Below are 12,896 nucleotides of genomic sequence, written 5' to 3' on the forward strand. Positions count from 1 at the left end.
TGGAGAACCACACTAGTATCCTACCTTGTCACGGGCATACACTGGCCAGGCATCCCTGGGCTGCCTTCTGTTATGCAGCACAAATCTGCTCTTAGAAACCTCATGGCCAGTATTATAATTTAAAGCAGCACATAACCTGTCTAAAGACTTACTGGGGAAATACAGCGAAGGAGCCATTGTTGGCTCCCACTATGTACTTGCCCCTGCCTAGAGCAGAGGTCAGAAGTAGGAGAGAGTCAAGCTTATGGTTTTGATTTTATATTAAAATGTTTTATTATGGCTTCATTTCATGTCCAGGGATCCACAGTTGAATCACACATCATTCAGCCTCTTAATTTCCTGTAATAAAAATATAAGTGTTCAGATAAAGAAGTTCAAAGACCTTTTCCTGAAAACCAGGGGGGTGAGGGAGAGAAAATCTTCTCTACACTTCTTCCAGCTCTTAAACAGGTCTACAGTGTTAGATTATTTGTTTGCATGGTGTCCTTCATTGTCGCCATCTTCTGATCAGGGGCTTTTGAAGTCAATACTTTAATATGTTTAGTAACTTGACAAACCCCATTTGCTGAGCTGGCTGGAAGAGGCACATACCCCTGTGTTATCCAGGCTCGGTCTGAGTGGAGCTGCCTGACTTCAGCAAGTCTTTAGTCCCACGGCGGGAGTCAGCATAGGAATGCTGGGAACTGCCTGATCTGCTCATGCTGCGTGTCTGCAACCTGCCAGGAAAGCATTTGGTCACCGCCTCAGTCAGACACGTGAACACTAGGCATTGCCCACTGAGAAAATGGGAGCTTTACCCTAAACTTGAATGGCTGCAGAACTGAAGCAATGAGGAGTGCTCTGGGCAGCCCCATGCTATACATATGTCTGCTTACCTTAAATTCCTTTTTGCACAACTGACTGATTCTTCCAAAGGAGCAAGCCATTACTGACTTCTGTTGAAATCAGAGATGTATGTGATTTTAGAAAGGACAGGCAGTGCTTTGAGGAACTTGCTTTCTCCTGCACAGCGATGCATTTGCCATGCCACCATTCTGATTACTGAAAGCATCAAGAAGCCATTGGAGCCTTTCACTGGATTAGTCTTATTGAGGACAGTCAGTCATAGGGTTAGTTTAACAGGAATGATAAACAAATTACTAGAAGTCTTTATTTCTGCAGCGTTTTCTGCCTGCGCTCTCTATATCCCGCAGAGGCCCCCATGAACACCAACGCAGTGACAAGGGAGCGGCAGCAAGCACAAAGCACGAATAAAGAGAATGCTAAAGCTGGGCTGCATAACCCTGCTTGATGTGCGGTCTCCTCTGATATCACAAACTTTTTCTATTAGGAAAAAGAAGCCAGAAGCCTTTGCCTACCAAAAAAGAATCTTTGATCTAAGTCTTTTATGTTTCTCTCTCCCCCCTCCACTAACCCCCCTTGCTAAAAGGAGCCATGCCAGCATTATAGAAATAGCATCTGCAAAACAATTTGCAAGCTGGCGTTGAATACATCTTGCTTTTCAAAAAGCAAATCTTTCACATAATGTCATGTGGTGATTTTTGTGATGTTGCATTTTTTAATGGCCTATGTGTAGAAGATAGATGTCAAAGACATAAACTCAACAAACAACTGTAAATATTTGCCTTGAGAAAGCATGTGGTATATCCTGTAATTCTTGGCTCAGCCTCTTAATCTGGAGGCAGCTTAATTAGTTGTTAGTGGACTAAAGCAAAGAAAATCTTTTAAAAATAAATTAAATAAACAACATGGGGACTGATTTTTATGAAGTGCTATAGCCCACAGTGGCTTTTGTAGAATCTGAGGGTGCTCATCACTGAAAATTGGGCCCCGAACTCAGAGTTTGAAAGTTAAAATTTTAGTTAAGTTCTTGGCGTTACGTACAGTTTCAGAAATGATTGGCAATGCATAGTCCCTAATTCCATATGTATTTTCCTAAATATGTGGCTGTAACTTCAGAAATACTGAATTCCCTTCAGCTTTTGCTCCTTTTTGGTCCTAAGGAAAGGATAATGTTTGGGAAGCTGGAAGCAAGCTGACGGGGTGCTCCAGAAAACAGTTCCCTTTTGTGAAAAATTCTGATGTCTTCATATTTGTTTTCATTTTAACAACATCCTTAAATATAATTACAGTTGGTGAATACACTAACAATTCCATTGACATATGGTTCCACAGAAAAGGTCCATTTTTTCCAGTGAGCTCTACCAGTGTGAAAAAAGACCTAAGCGTTATTGAGGGCAGTTTAATGGGATCTCTATTCAGCGTTCAGTCAGGATTTCAATTTCTTTTTTGAAATATTAGACCATATAAGGAGTGTGATAGAAAATAAAATATAAAATGTTAATGGTATGATGTCATCTGGAATACTGTGTTCAATCTTATTTCAGCAAGTGTGATGTCATCTGAATATACTGTGTTCAATCTTATTTTGAAGAAGTACTTCATAAATAAAGGTGGCTAAGAGATGAGTGACATGTTTAAAATGGCTGAAGGAAATACTTTTTTGCAGTGCATCACAAATATTCCATGGAACTCATTATCACAAGATGTTCTTGAAGCCAAAAAAAGTTAGATGTGTATCAGAAATAGCCACAGGTATGTTAGACAGGGCAAGAAAACAAATGATAGCTTCTCAAGCTCCAAGGTATAAGACACTATTAACAGATGTGGGTTAGAAAACAAATCTGCTATTGATGGGATCTTCTGCAAGATCCTTGAATATCCCAAACATTAGATTGGCCAACATTAGGGATAAGTTGCTTACCTAGTGAGGTCTCATTTTATATGGTGATTTGTGTACCTATATGAGGCAGTAATTTATTCAGATAAATAATATAATGAATTTACTGCATCTTGAGCAATTCTACTTTTGATTAGCTGCATAATTTGCCTAGTTGGGAGCCCAAGACTGCAGCAAGGCAGTTCTGGATTCATTTGTTGTTATAGGAGTTCATTGTCTACCTAACCAAAAGGGGTTCAGGTCTTCACTGGTGATTTATGGTGATATTTACACAGAACAAGCCACTTCTGAGCACATAGGTTTTGTGGTGGCTTTTTGTTTCTCTTTTGAAAACAGAGACCATCACATTAAACCCTAATTTAAGAATTTTCACTAGCAGTTTTGCCTGTGCTGTTAACAAACTGTAGATGCAAATATTGTTCCCACTCCATGGCTCCTGAAGAGAGTGTTTCATTCATATGTTAATATCTTCTTTTCTCTTCTTTCCATGACCTAAGACCTAAACAGCAACAGTATTAGATACAGTACTTGCATGAAACAAAAGTAACATATCATTCTTAGAAATTAAGCTTTTTCTATAAATGTTTTCTGTAAGATAGTAGGGTTAAGAAATATTTTAATGAGTGGGAGTTTTTGGACAACAATAAATAACACATTTTTATGCAAAGTAATATACTATTTACAGCTGTGATGCTCTTGTTGCTATTTGTCTATTGCCATTCTTACATTACAATTAAAATAGATGTAATATAAATCAGGGCATAAATGTTAATTTTTACTCTAAGTTTCATAAGTTTGAAGTGTTAATATGTGGAAAAAAATCAACAATCAGAAATAGGATGCTTACAACTGAAGATAATTTGGCTGTTATATTACACCAAGAAATGGGGTGGATAATTAGAAAGCAGTTATGTGCCTGAGTGGGACAAAATATTTAGCTGGAATTTGGGAGACCCTCCATTGTTCAGAATACAGAAACTGCACCAACTAAAAATTAATTCGAAATAGGCTACTACATACGGTTTGTAATTGGAGTTAGGAAGTCTCTGTTCTGTGATACTGAATTAACTTGTGATCTTGAGAAAATCATGTAATCTGTGCCTCAATGTTTCTACCTCAGCCATGGGGACACTGGTAACTTCCTTGATAAAACTGCTTTAATAACAAATTCTGCATAGCACCTTTTGAGGAACTGGGCTCTGCTGCCTATGGTCAGAGCAGCTGATATAGAATAAAAATGCTGAAATCAGTAGAGCTTTGGCTAAAGAAGGACTCCCACCTTTCATGCATGCAGATGAACAAATTTAACGTCAGTGGGAATGATGAAATTTCCCTTCTGTACGCCGATGCAGTAGATGACAATATGTTTCAAATTTTCCCAATGAAAATACCCCAAAATATTTTAGTTAATAGGAAGTATTTCTTAGTCAGAAATCTTGCCCAGACACCAAATAGCTTTTAACAAATTATAATGCTACCCATTCTGCAGTCATTGACACATACCCTAAACATTTTTACTGTAAGTCATTGCTTGAGGGGTTTTTGTGTGAGTTTGTGTGCAAGCACTCCAGATGAGTCATTAAGATGCCGATTAAAAAAAAAAGTGTTGAATCTCTCTAAATGGTTTCACACAATGTGTGTCTGAAATCTGTATGAATCAAATCCATGCGTGTGGCACCTATTTCAAACCTCCATGAGAGCCGAACAAGTAGAGCAATTGGTATGAAAGAATTTTAAACTATGTAGAGCGAGTGATTCTCTCATCACATGCTCCTTCTTGAAATCAGAATAAGAAATTTCTGCCTTAGATGTGGTTCTGCTTGGTCAACAGATATAGTAATTAAATTCAATTTATCAATTGAGATAGAATTTTCACTGTAGGAGCCTCACGTGGAGACTGCATGAACACTTCTATACTTATATAAGCATATAAATGCAGTTATATATAACTGTCAATTTGGAGAATCAATAAAAAGCGTATTTTAACTGAGGTATAGCTGGTGGTTGGGATAGCACTGCAGAAGCAAGAGTATTCAGGGACCTCATCCCTGGATGACGGCAGGTTTTCTTTTATGTGCTTTCTGAGCTGCCGGTCTGGGATAGCAGCAAGCACTACCTGTTCAAAGCGCAGACTGCCTTACAGCTTCATACACCTACACGTCCTTTCCCAGCAGGCTCAGATAGACAGATGTAGCTCCATTTATTTTTAGTAGGTAAAAAAATATAGCGCAGGATGAATTTGAGAAAGTTTCGTGCAATTATGTGATGGTGTATTGCATATACAAGTGGAACATCCCAGTGTTTCAGTACCAGTTGAAGGGTTTCCAAAGCCGGTTGAGTATGTGTCCTTCCAGTGTGCCAGATTTATCTGTGGTGCAATTTTCATCAAAGCTATAACAGAATAACGTGTTGTCATGACTTGAGGCACACTTATATGTATCTTGGGTCTCTATTTATTCATGGTTTCAGTTCCTGATATCCCAGCACAAAGTGCTTCCTTGCTTATCCCAAAACACAATTATCCTTCTTATAATTGAGAGCAGTATTCTCAAGAAGCAGCCCATTTTGTTTTTGGAGTGGGCTTTTTTTGCTAGGGGATGTATTCCTGAAAATATACAATCCAAAGGATTATTCTTTTAGAACTAGTGCCAAAAAATATCACTTAACTGAACTTCAGGATTCACAAAGGAAAACTCTGAATTGAGGCCCTTAACTTTTTGATCCTGCATTGACCCACATTGTATGTGCACAGCAAATATTTAGTTTATGAGATTCAGGTATGCAAAAAACTATGAGCACTTTAGTGCATGAACACTGGAGAAGAAAGAAAAGAAGGAAAAAAAGAGCAGATCTGTATGTGCCAACAGTATTACACAGCACAACTGACCAAACATCTTCCAGTGCCTGTGCTGGGCTTTTGTCTCGCTGTGTTTACATGCAGTTATGTTCAAAAAGAAAACAGCAGGGGTTATGGTCGGTTTTTTTTTTTTTTTTTTTTTGTGTGGTGTGCATGTCAGCAATTTCCATTTCATGGCTCCCACAAATGTCATTTTCTAAAGTTAACAGAGAATTGCACCTAGCGTTCTCATGACCAAAGCCTGAGGTTTCCACAGAAAGTTAAAACCACTAAAGCATATTTTAGTCTGCTAGTAAAATATGAATCGTCTCATTTTTAAAAATAACCATAATATTATATGAGAATCTATCTGTAAAAAGGGCATAATGGCCCTGAAACATCTTTAAGCAGAATTATGGTCCTGTACCAAGCTGCCAAAATGGTTTATAGAATTAAATTTTCCAGGTATTGCCCCAACTCCACCGAATGTTCTTGAGGACCAGAGATTTGGGTGGGGATGCTGTGATGTGCAAATCCATGCAAGAAAGATCTGATCTGTAATGTCACCAGCTCCCTAGTGACCTTACACCTGGAAAGTGAGAGGATATTCACACCCTTGGGCAACTGCTGCTTCTGCAGTAGCATGGGACGTTAATTGAAGTTTTGTACTTTAAAAAATGCTCAGTTGCTCCTCTCGTGGTTCCTGTGTTTGTCAGGGTCTGATGAACATAGTCTGACACCTGTAAGCTATGTGGCTGACCAAATCCTACAGTCGGCTGTGGGGTATCTGGGTTGGGGGATCCCAGCGAAGCTAAGAGTCCACCTTCGTGTGAGTGTGCTCATGGTAGTTATGTGGTAGCCCTCTCGCTAGATAAGCTCCGAAATCCATCTGCTCCTTCAAGTGTTTTAAAGATATTATTACTTTGAAAAAGATAGGGACTTGCTCTGCAGTTCTGGACTTGCTTGGAGTCAGTTATTACAACGAGCATGTGAAGTCATCGCAGCAGGGAGCCGGGACCCATACAAGTAGAGAATATTAATGTCTTCCTCCTAACCTTCTTTTGTTTTGACTTTTGCATTTTATATCACGTTTTTCTCAATGGTTACAAATAAAAGGCAAGCCCAAGTTCTATTGTTGCTTTTTAAAATTCACAATCCCTTAAATGTAAAACGTTACTGTAAAATAATTGGATTTGTGAATAAATTGCCAGAGGTTTGAGGTTTGGTTTACATTTATCTTCCTAAGGAATGGCGTTTATCAACTCCTAGTGAGCTGTCATCACCTTATAGGATCTGCTAAATAGACAATGTTCAGGCTGCTGTTTCAGCAGAGTGCTAAAGGCTTGTCCATTGTAATTAACATATTCGTTGAAAACATTTAAACATCAGCATCTGAAACCTTTAATACACTAAACTGCCCCGCTGCCCAGGAGGGGCTGTCTGGGGGAAGAGGCCCATAGGAAAAGCAGGAAAATAAAAATAATATAGAAAAAAAAAACCCAAAACTTTGCTTTCTTGAAGGAAATAGGACAGAGGCAGTTTCTTAATTGTTTGCTTGTTTATTTATTTACTTCATACCATTATTTCCTTGAGGGGAAAAAGCTGTGAGGAATGAATTCTTATTCAAACCTCCCAATCAAACATGTGCCCTTTATCATCCGCCCTCGGCTGGGTCCGATGTGATAGGCAGAACCCTCAGGACAAAGGAACAGAACAAAAAAGGCATTTGGAGAATCATTAAACCACAATCGAGCCTAATTGCTTCGTATTGGTTCAGAAAACATCCAACATATTTAACTGTACCAGACAGCTGGTATGTGGAACCGGTAACTGTTCTTCAAGTTTGTTTATTTGTTTTTTTATTACACCTGAGAATTAATATTTTAAAGCCTCTGGAGTAAATTTCTCTCTCAGAAACGACAGAATAAATCTGTAGTGAGTGCACTGCAAACTCCTCTAGTTTGGGATTGTGGCTTTCCAATTCTGTTTGGGGACTTTGTGTTCAGCTAATAAATAATAGTGGAATGACATTTGGCCTTAAATATGTATTTAAATGAGTCACCTTGAATGAACCAGACTGCTCTTGCTTAGAAGGAAGAAACGTTTAAGGATATGTTTTTCACCGTGGCTTGGGCAAGGCTTTCTTGTCTGAACTGTAATTTATGGGTGCAAATTTCAGGAGTCCGAACCTTATTTTATTTGATCTGTATGCACATTCCGGGGGGGGGGGGGGGGAGTCACTATTCAGATTTTTGCTTGTACAGGAAAGTGGTCTAAAAGAAAGCAGTATGAAAACAGATGCTGGGCGGGGAAATGCCTTTATTTTATGTTTAAAATCTTTCTACTTCTCTGGCAAAAGACACTTATGAAATAGGAGATTTTCCTAAAAGGGAGACTTCCTCATGCATACCCAGAGACAAATCATCACTGCCCAGATGCAGCTTTCTCCATTACAATGGATAAGGCTACCAGGGCTTTCCATTTGCTTTCAGGCCAGTAAAACTAAACTTGTTTCCATGAGTCTGGCTGTCTGGGTCCAAGGTAGCTCTCCAGAATCTCTTAGATGTTATTATTTAATAATACAAAGTTGTTAGATGGAATCCAGGTTTGGGTGTTGCAACAGAGCACTTTCTAATAGTTCAACCTTAGTCTTTTTGGTAATGTTGACATAGTACAGGTGGACTGACCCATGTATGCATAAGAGACAGAAGTTTATTTTTCATTCTGTATTCATAATTGTCAAAAGCAAGAATTGTCAGAAAGATGTTTTAGAGATTCTTTTTCTCTCGTCACCTTGCTTAACCAGAAGGGATCACAGCTGGGATATTTTTGTGCTGCCACTGCATTAGCAAGAGCCACCATTTCACAGCAATCCTAGTGTTAAAACCAAATGGTGGCACAAAGGGCTCTGCTCATCATTCATTCCCCAGCTGTCTTTTTGCCTTTGCCACCCTCCTCGTTCTCCTCCTCCAGTAAAACCTTTCACTTACAGAAATTCAAAAAAAGGGCTTAATCCCCCTGTCCCTGCAACATCAGCCCCACAGGTTAATGCACACTTCAATAGTTAAAATCAAAGAAATGGGCCTTCTTACAATGGGGCCTTTTAAAAAAAAAAAATCCTATACATCTATTTATAAGCCATCTAATCTCAAAAATCCTTATTACCTATCGTGTTACTTTAAATCATGGACATGAAGGAAAGGGAGTCTTGGCATTCAATTATCCTTCTTGCTTTAACAAGGTGTGTATAATAAATGAGCAGTTCTTAATTGACTTCAATGCAATTTGACACTACTGGAGTAGGAGGAAGAGGGAGCCAGAAAGAAAGAAGACATGCAGCTTAGACAAAGCAGTTATTTATAACGTAGCACATTATTTTATGACATTAAATTAATTATTCGGTATTTAAATAAGCAATATTTAGTGTAAAAATATTTACAAGTCATGTTTTGCAAGTAATTATGTTTTACAGGTTTTTGTGTTGTCACAGATAACATTGTATCATTGGTTAAAAGGTAAAATTCACAAGATTCTAAGTCATTGCTAAAGAAGTGTGCTTAAAAATGTAATTTCCTATTTTATAGGTTTCTTTCTTTAAAATAGACTTTATAAAAACATGTAATGCAATAATAAAATCCCTACTCATAAATATTTTATCTGGGCAATGAATGATGCAGAAACATATTGAACCTGGATCTCTGAATTTAGATTAATTTAGTTAATTTCTATAAGGTGTTTACAAGATACTGGGCAGGTCTTCAGAAGAAACACTTTTCAGTGTAGTCGTGCTGAATCGGGTTATGACATTTTTGGGTGGCTTTTTTAATGTAAACATAAGCCTTCAGGCTGTGGTTTTACAGTAGCTTTAATCTGGCATAAATCCTCCCTGTGTCTGTGTTCATCCTCTGCCAGATCAGTTCCCTGGTCTGGCATCCCCGCAAGCATAAGAAAGAGGGGACAGGGAGAGGTGGTGCCACCGCTCCCAGTGGCAGCACAGACCCTGGATGGCTTCCCTGGGAGCAGCTGCTGCAGCAGAATGCCACACACCTCCACTGTCCCCTCTGCGTGAACTCCCCAGTGTGTTTTGGCGATGCCGCATCAGCTTTTCCCCTCATTGCAGAGGAGTTTGGCAGAGGTGAGCTCCAGTGGCTCTGGCGTGGAAAGACAAACGCCATGGCCACAGCTGAGGAACTGCTTGAAAAACATGTTTGACCCTCAGCAGCAAAACATTGCTGTGTACAAAAAACCTGCCAGTATTGCCTTCAGGAGACAAGGCAGACAGGTAGGATAAGTGTCAGGCAGCCAGGATAGCAGAGCGAGTGCTGCCCCGTCCCCCACATCACAAGCACCCCAAGGGCTCTTTCCTGAGGAGCGGGACACAACTCGAGTTAATAGCACTGATACAGCTAAAACTTCCTGAACTCCGCTCTAGTGATTTATCTGTTAAACCATACTACTTCCTACTAGCTGTGAAAAGCAGTATGCCAGGAGGGGATGTGTGTGCATGTGTGTGTTTCAGTTAAAGCTGTTCCCTGTTTTGGCATAGTAAGCATTGAGCCAAAAAACTCCTGAGAGAGGTAGTTTGCCTGCATTGATCTGTTTTTAAAAATGATTTTGCTGAATGGTGTTACCATAGATATTTTTGAAACTAGTGTCATTTTCAGTTAGAACAGGCGGTTTCGCCATTCTCCTCCACCCGCAACTAATTTTCTAGCATTGGAACTTCAAATATATCTTTCAGCCTCTGCCCTCAGCAGAGCTGGGACAGGAGCCAGAGCACAGTAATTCTTATCAAAAGATCACTTTAAAACTTTAACCACAGGAGTAAGGTGTTACAGATTCTTAGATCTAATGAAGAATGTACTTCCATCCCCTAACTTGAGCAAAACCAGGCTTGTCACTGCTCAGGAAAAATGAAATGCCACAAGAGCAGAGCGGCGTTGCTCGCAGGATGCATAATAGGCTCTGTCAGCTCTTTCAATCATTTAGGTATGATTTGCATCAACGTTTACAGCTGCTGACTATTTACAGTTACACAGCTATTATGTCTTCCATCAGCTGCTAAATGAACAGGTGTTTACCATTGTGCAGGCTGGAAAAGAGAATGATAGATATAAGCCAACAGCCCTCCGATAGGAAAGCTGTTCCCTTAAGGAAGAAGTAGAGTGCTGAGTATGGATATAAATTTAGCTAAGTTGCCTAACAACCTCTAATTTTAATACTGACATTTTTTTGGTGTTGGTAGGGGAGAGAGAGGGCTGGCAGAAAAGGAAAGAAACTCAAGTTGTGGACAAATGTGCTGCTCTGGCTGTGGCTGAACTGGTGGGCAAGGCTCCTTACCTCTTACCTGAGGCTGTTACTAGCTCTCTCCTGGCCAGATAGTGGCACGTGTGGTCACTCTCAAACTGCCTTAATCTTGCTCCTTACTTACGTGGGGTCAGTTTGGTGTATTGGGGCTGGGCTGGGCATATTGTGCCTGCTGTCTTTTGATGCCCTGCTGAGCTTGGACATCACACCAGGCAACCCCACCACATGCTTTAAATTCTCATTCCACTATTGCTTTGGCAGCACAAGTAGGGGAGACAGGCAGGTTTGGCCTGAATAGGTGGGTCCTCCTTATATTGCTCCTTTAGGGTACCCTGCTGTCCCCTCATTTTGTGTGTGGTTTTCTATTCACACATACTGTGCTGTCCCTCTGGAACACGCCAGCGCGAAGCTCCGCAGGGCTTCTGGTAGGTTGCAGTGGAGAGAATGTGCTGGGACTAGCTGTAGCTTCCCAATTAATAATGTTATTAATAATGAAATTATTAATATTAATTAATCCATGCGGTCATGGATCAGGAGCTTTTGAGCTAGACACTGTAAAATGCTAAAAGAGAAAGACAAGTCCTTTTCCCCAGAAACCCTGTTTGCCAACACTACGGGATTATATGCCAAGACTAAGTCATGTGGGCTTGCCTACATGGGCAATTTTTCTAGCTTACTGAATTAGTATTACACAACTGTACTTAGCTGACTGCCTGTTTTCCAAAATGAAGAGTCATCAATGAAGTTATATTAATATAACTGGAGTAGTTTAAAGTCACCACTTGGTCCGTACCAAGGATGTCAGAACCATATAAAACAGACTTTATGATTTGTTTTCAGAAGAGCTAACAAAAATGGTATGAGGGCACAGTTAACATTTTTGGGGGAAATTTATGTAATAAAAATCCAGTTTGCTGGTTACAAAGCCAGAAGTCTTTGGTGTAGACAAAGGTTGTATTATAGCTGGTTTTAGTTCAAAAGGGGTTTTGAATCCATTTTTGTGTCAGTTCTGTGGTAAAACTGTAATCTGTCTTATCAACTCTGTCCCTCCAAAGACATACGTTAAGCCATTCCTATTTCCTTAAGCACTTTAAACATGTGCTTAACTTTAAGCACATGGTTCACTGGGTTTTATTAAATAAAACAGTAAAAAAAAAAATAGTTGGCATACTCCTCCCATTTTGGTTCCCAGTGCAACCACTGATGACAATCTAATGACAATATAGAGCATGCTCTCAGCTTTAGGTTCGGCTCTCTGTGGGGAACATATATAGCCTTTCTATAAGTGGAAAGCTATATTCTTGAGAGTTCTTTCTGGTGCCAAATTTTCAGGGGCCTGAGCAACTGCAGACCAGAAAACAGGAACAATTTAAGCAACAATTTAATGAAAAGTTGTGATCCTATTTAGTTTTTATGCCTTTCAAAGCAGGTCTAAGTTAAAATGCTTACAGTTTTACACTGGCAGGCCTGAACTAAAATAATCTTCACTTTCTTGTGCTGTTAAATGAACTTATTTTTTCTTTTCTGATAACCAGGAGTAGCCTCTCATATGAAAAAGTTTCCTTAATGATTTTGCAAGAGCTCAATAGTGTCACTGCCTCTCCCATGAATCCCATGTTCTGGGTAAGGCTGGGCCCCACCTTAATTGGATCCCGCTTCTCCCGGCGTCCCGCTGCGGCGCACTGAATGAGGAAGACTCTTCATGTCCCAGCAGAAGGCCCAGCAAACGCCTGCATCGCCAGGAAGGGGGAGGGAGGGAGGGCGCTTGTTTTTTACAGCTGCCTGAAGATGAAACCAAAAAACGAGGGTGTCTGCCACCAAGCAGGCCAGACTTGGCAGATTCCTGTTTCCTCTGTCCCTGACCTTTTGCAGAATTTTTTTTTTTTAAAAAACTCAGCAGGCTTTGTTGCTATCGGCTAGTTTCTCTTAGGTGCGTGTCTTACCAGTGACATCCTCTGGGTTTGAGAGCTTGCCACTACACCCGTGCTCTGTTTCTTGGGGAGGTGGGAAACA

At 40.0% G+C, this 12,896-nt stretch overlaps 1 long non-coding RNA gene across 1 annotated transcript; it reads right to left on the reverse strand.

Annotated features, from left to right (window-relative positions):
• Positions 1-278: 278 nt before the first annotated feature.
• Positions 279-12,617, reverse strand: LOC141931487 (uncharacterized). Its single transcript, XR_012625594.1, has 3 exons — positions 12,524-12,617; positions 592-716; positions 279-339 (listed from the first exon to the last, which is right to left on the reverse strand). It is a non-coding gene; the product is annotated as an uncharacterized LOC141931487 (long non-coding RNA).
• Positions 12,618-12,896: the final 279 nt, after the last annotated feature.

This window comes from Strix aluco, chromosome 17 (genome assembly GCF_031877795.1).
Source record: "Strix aluco isolate bStrAlu1 chromosome 17, bStrAlu1.hap1, whole genome shotgun sequence".
Classification (NCBI taxonomy): Eukaryota; Metazoa; Chordata; class Aves; order Strigiformes; family Strigidae; genus Strix; species Strix aluco.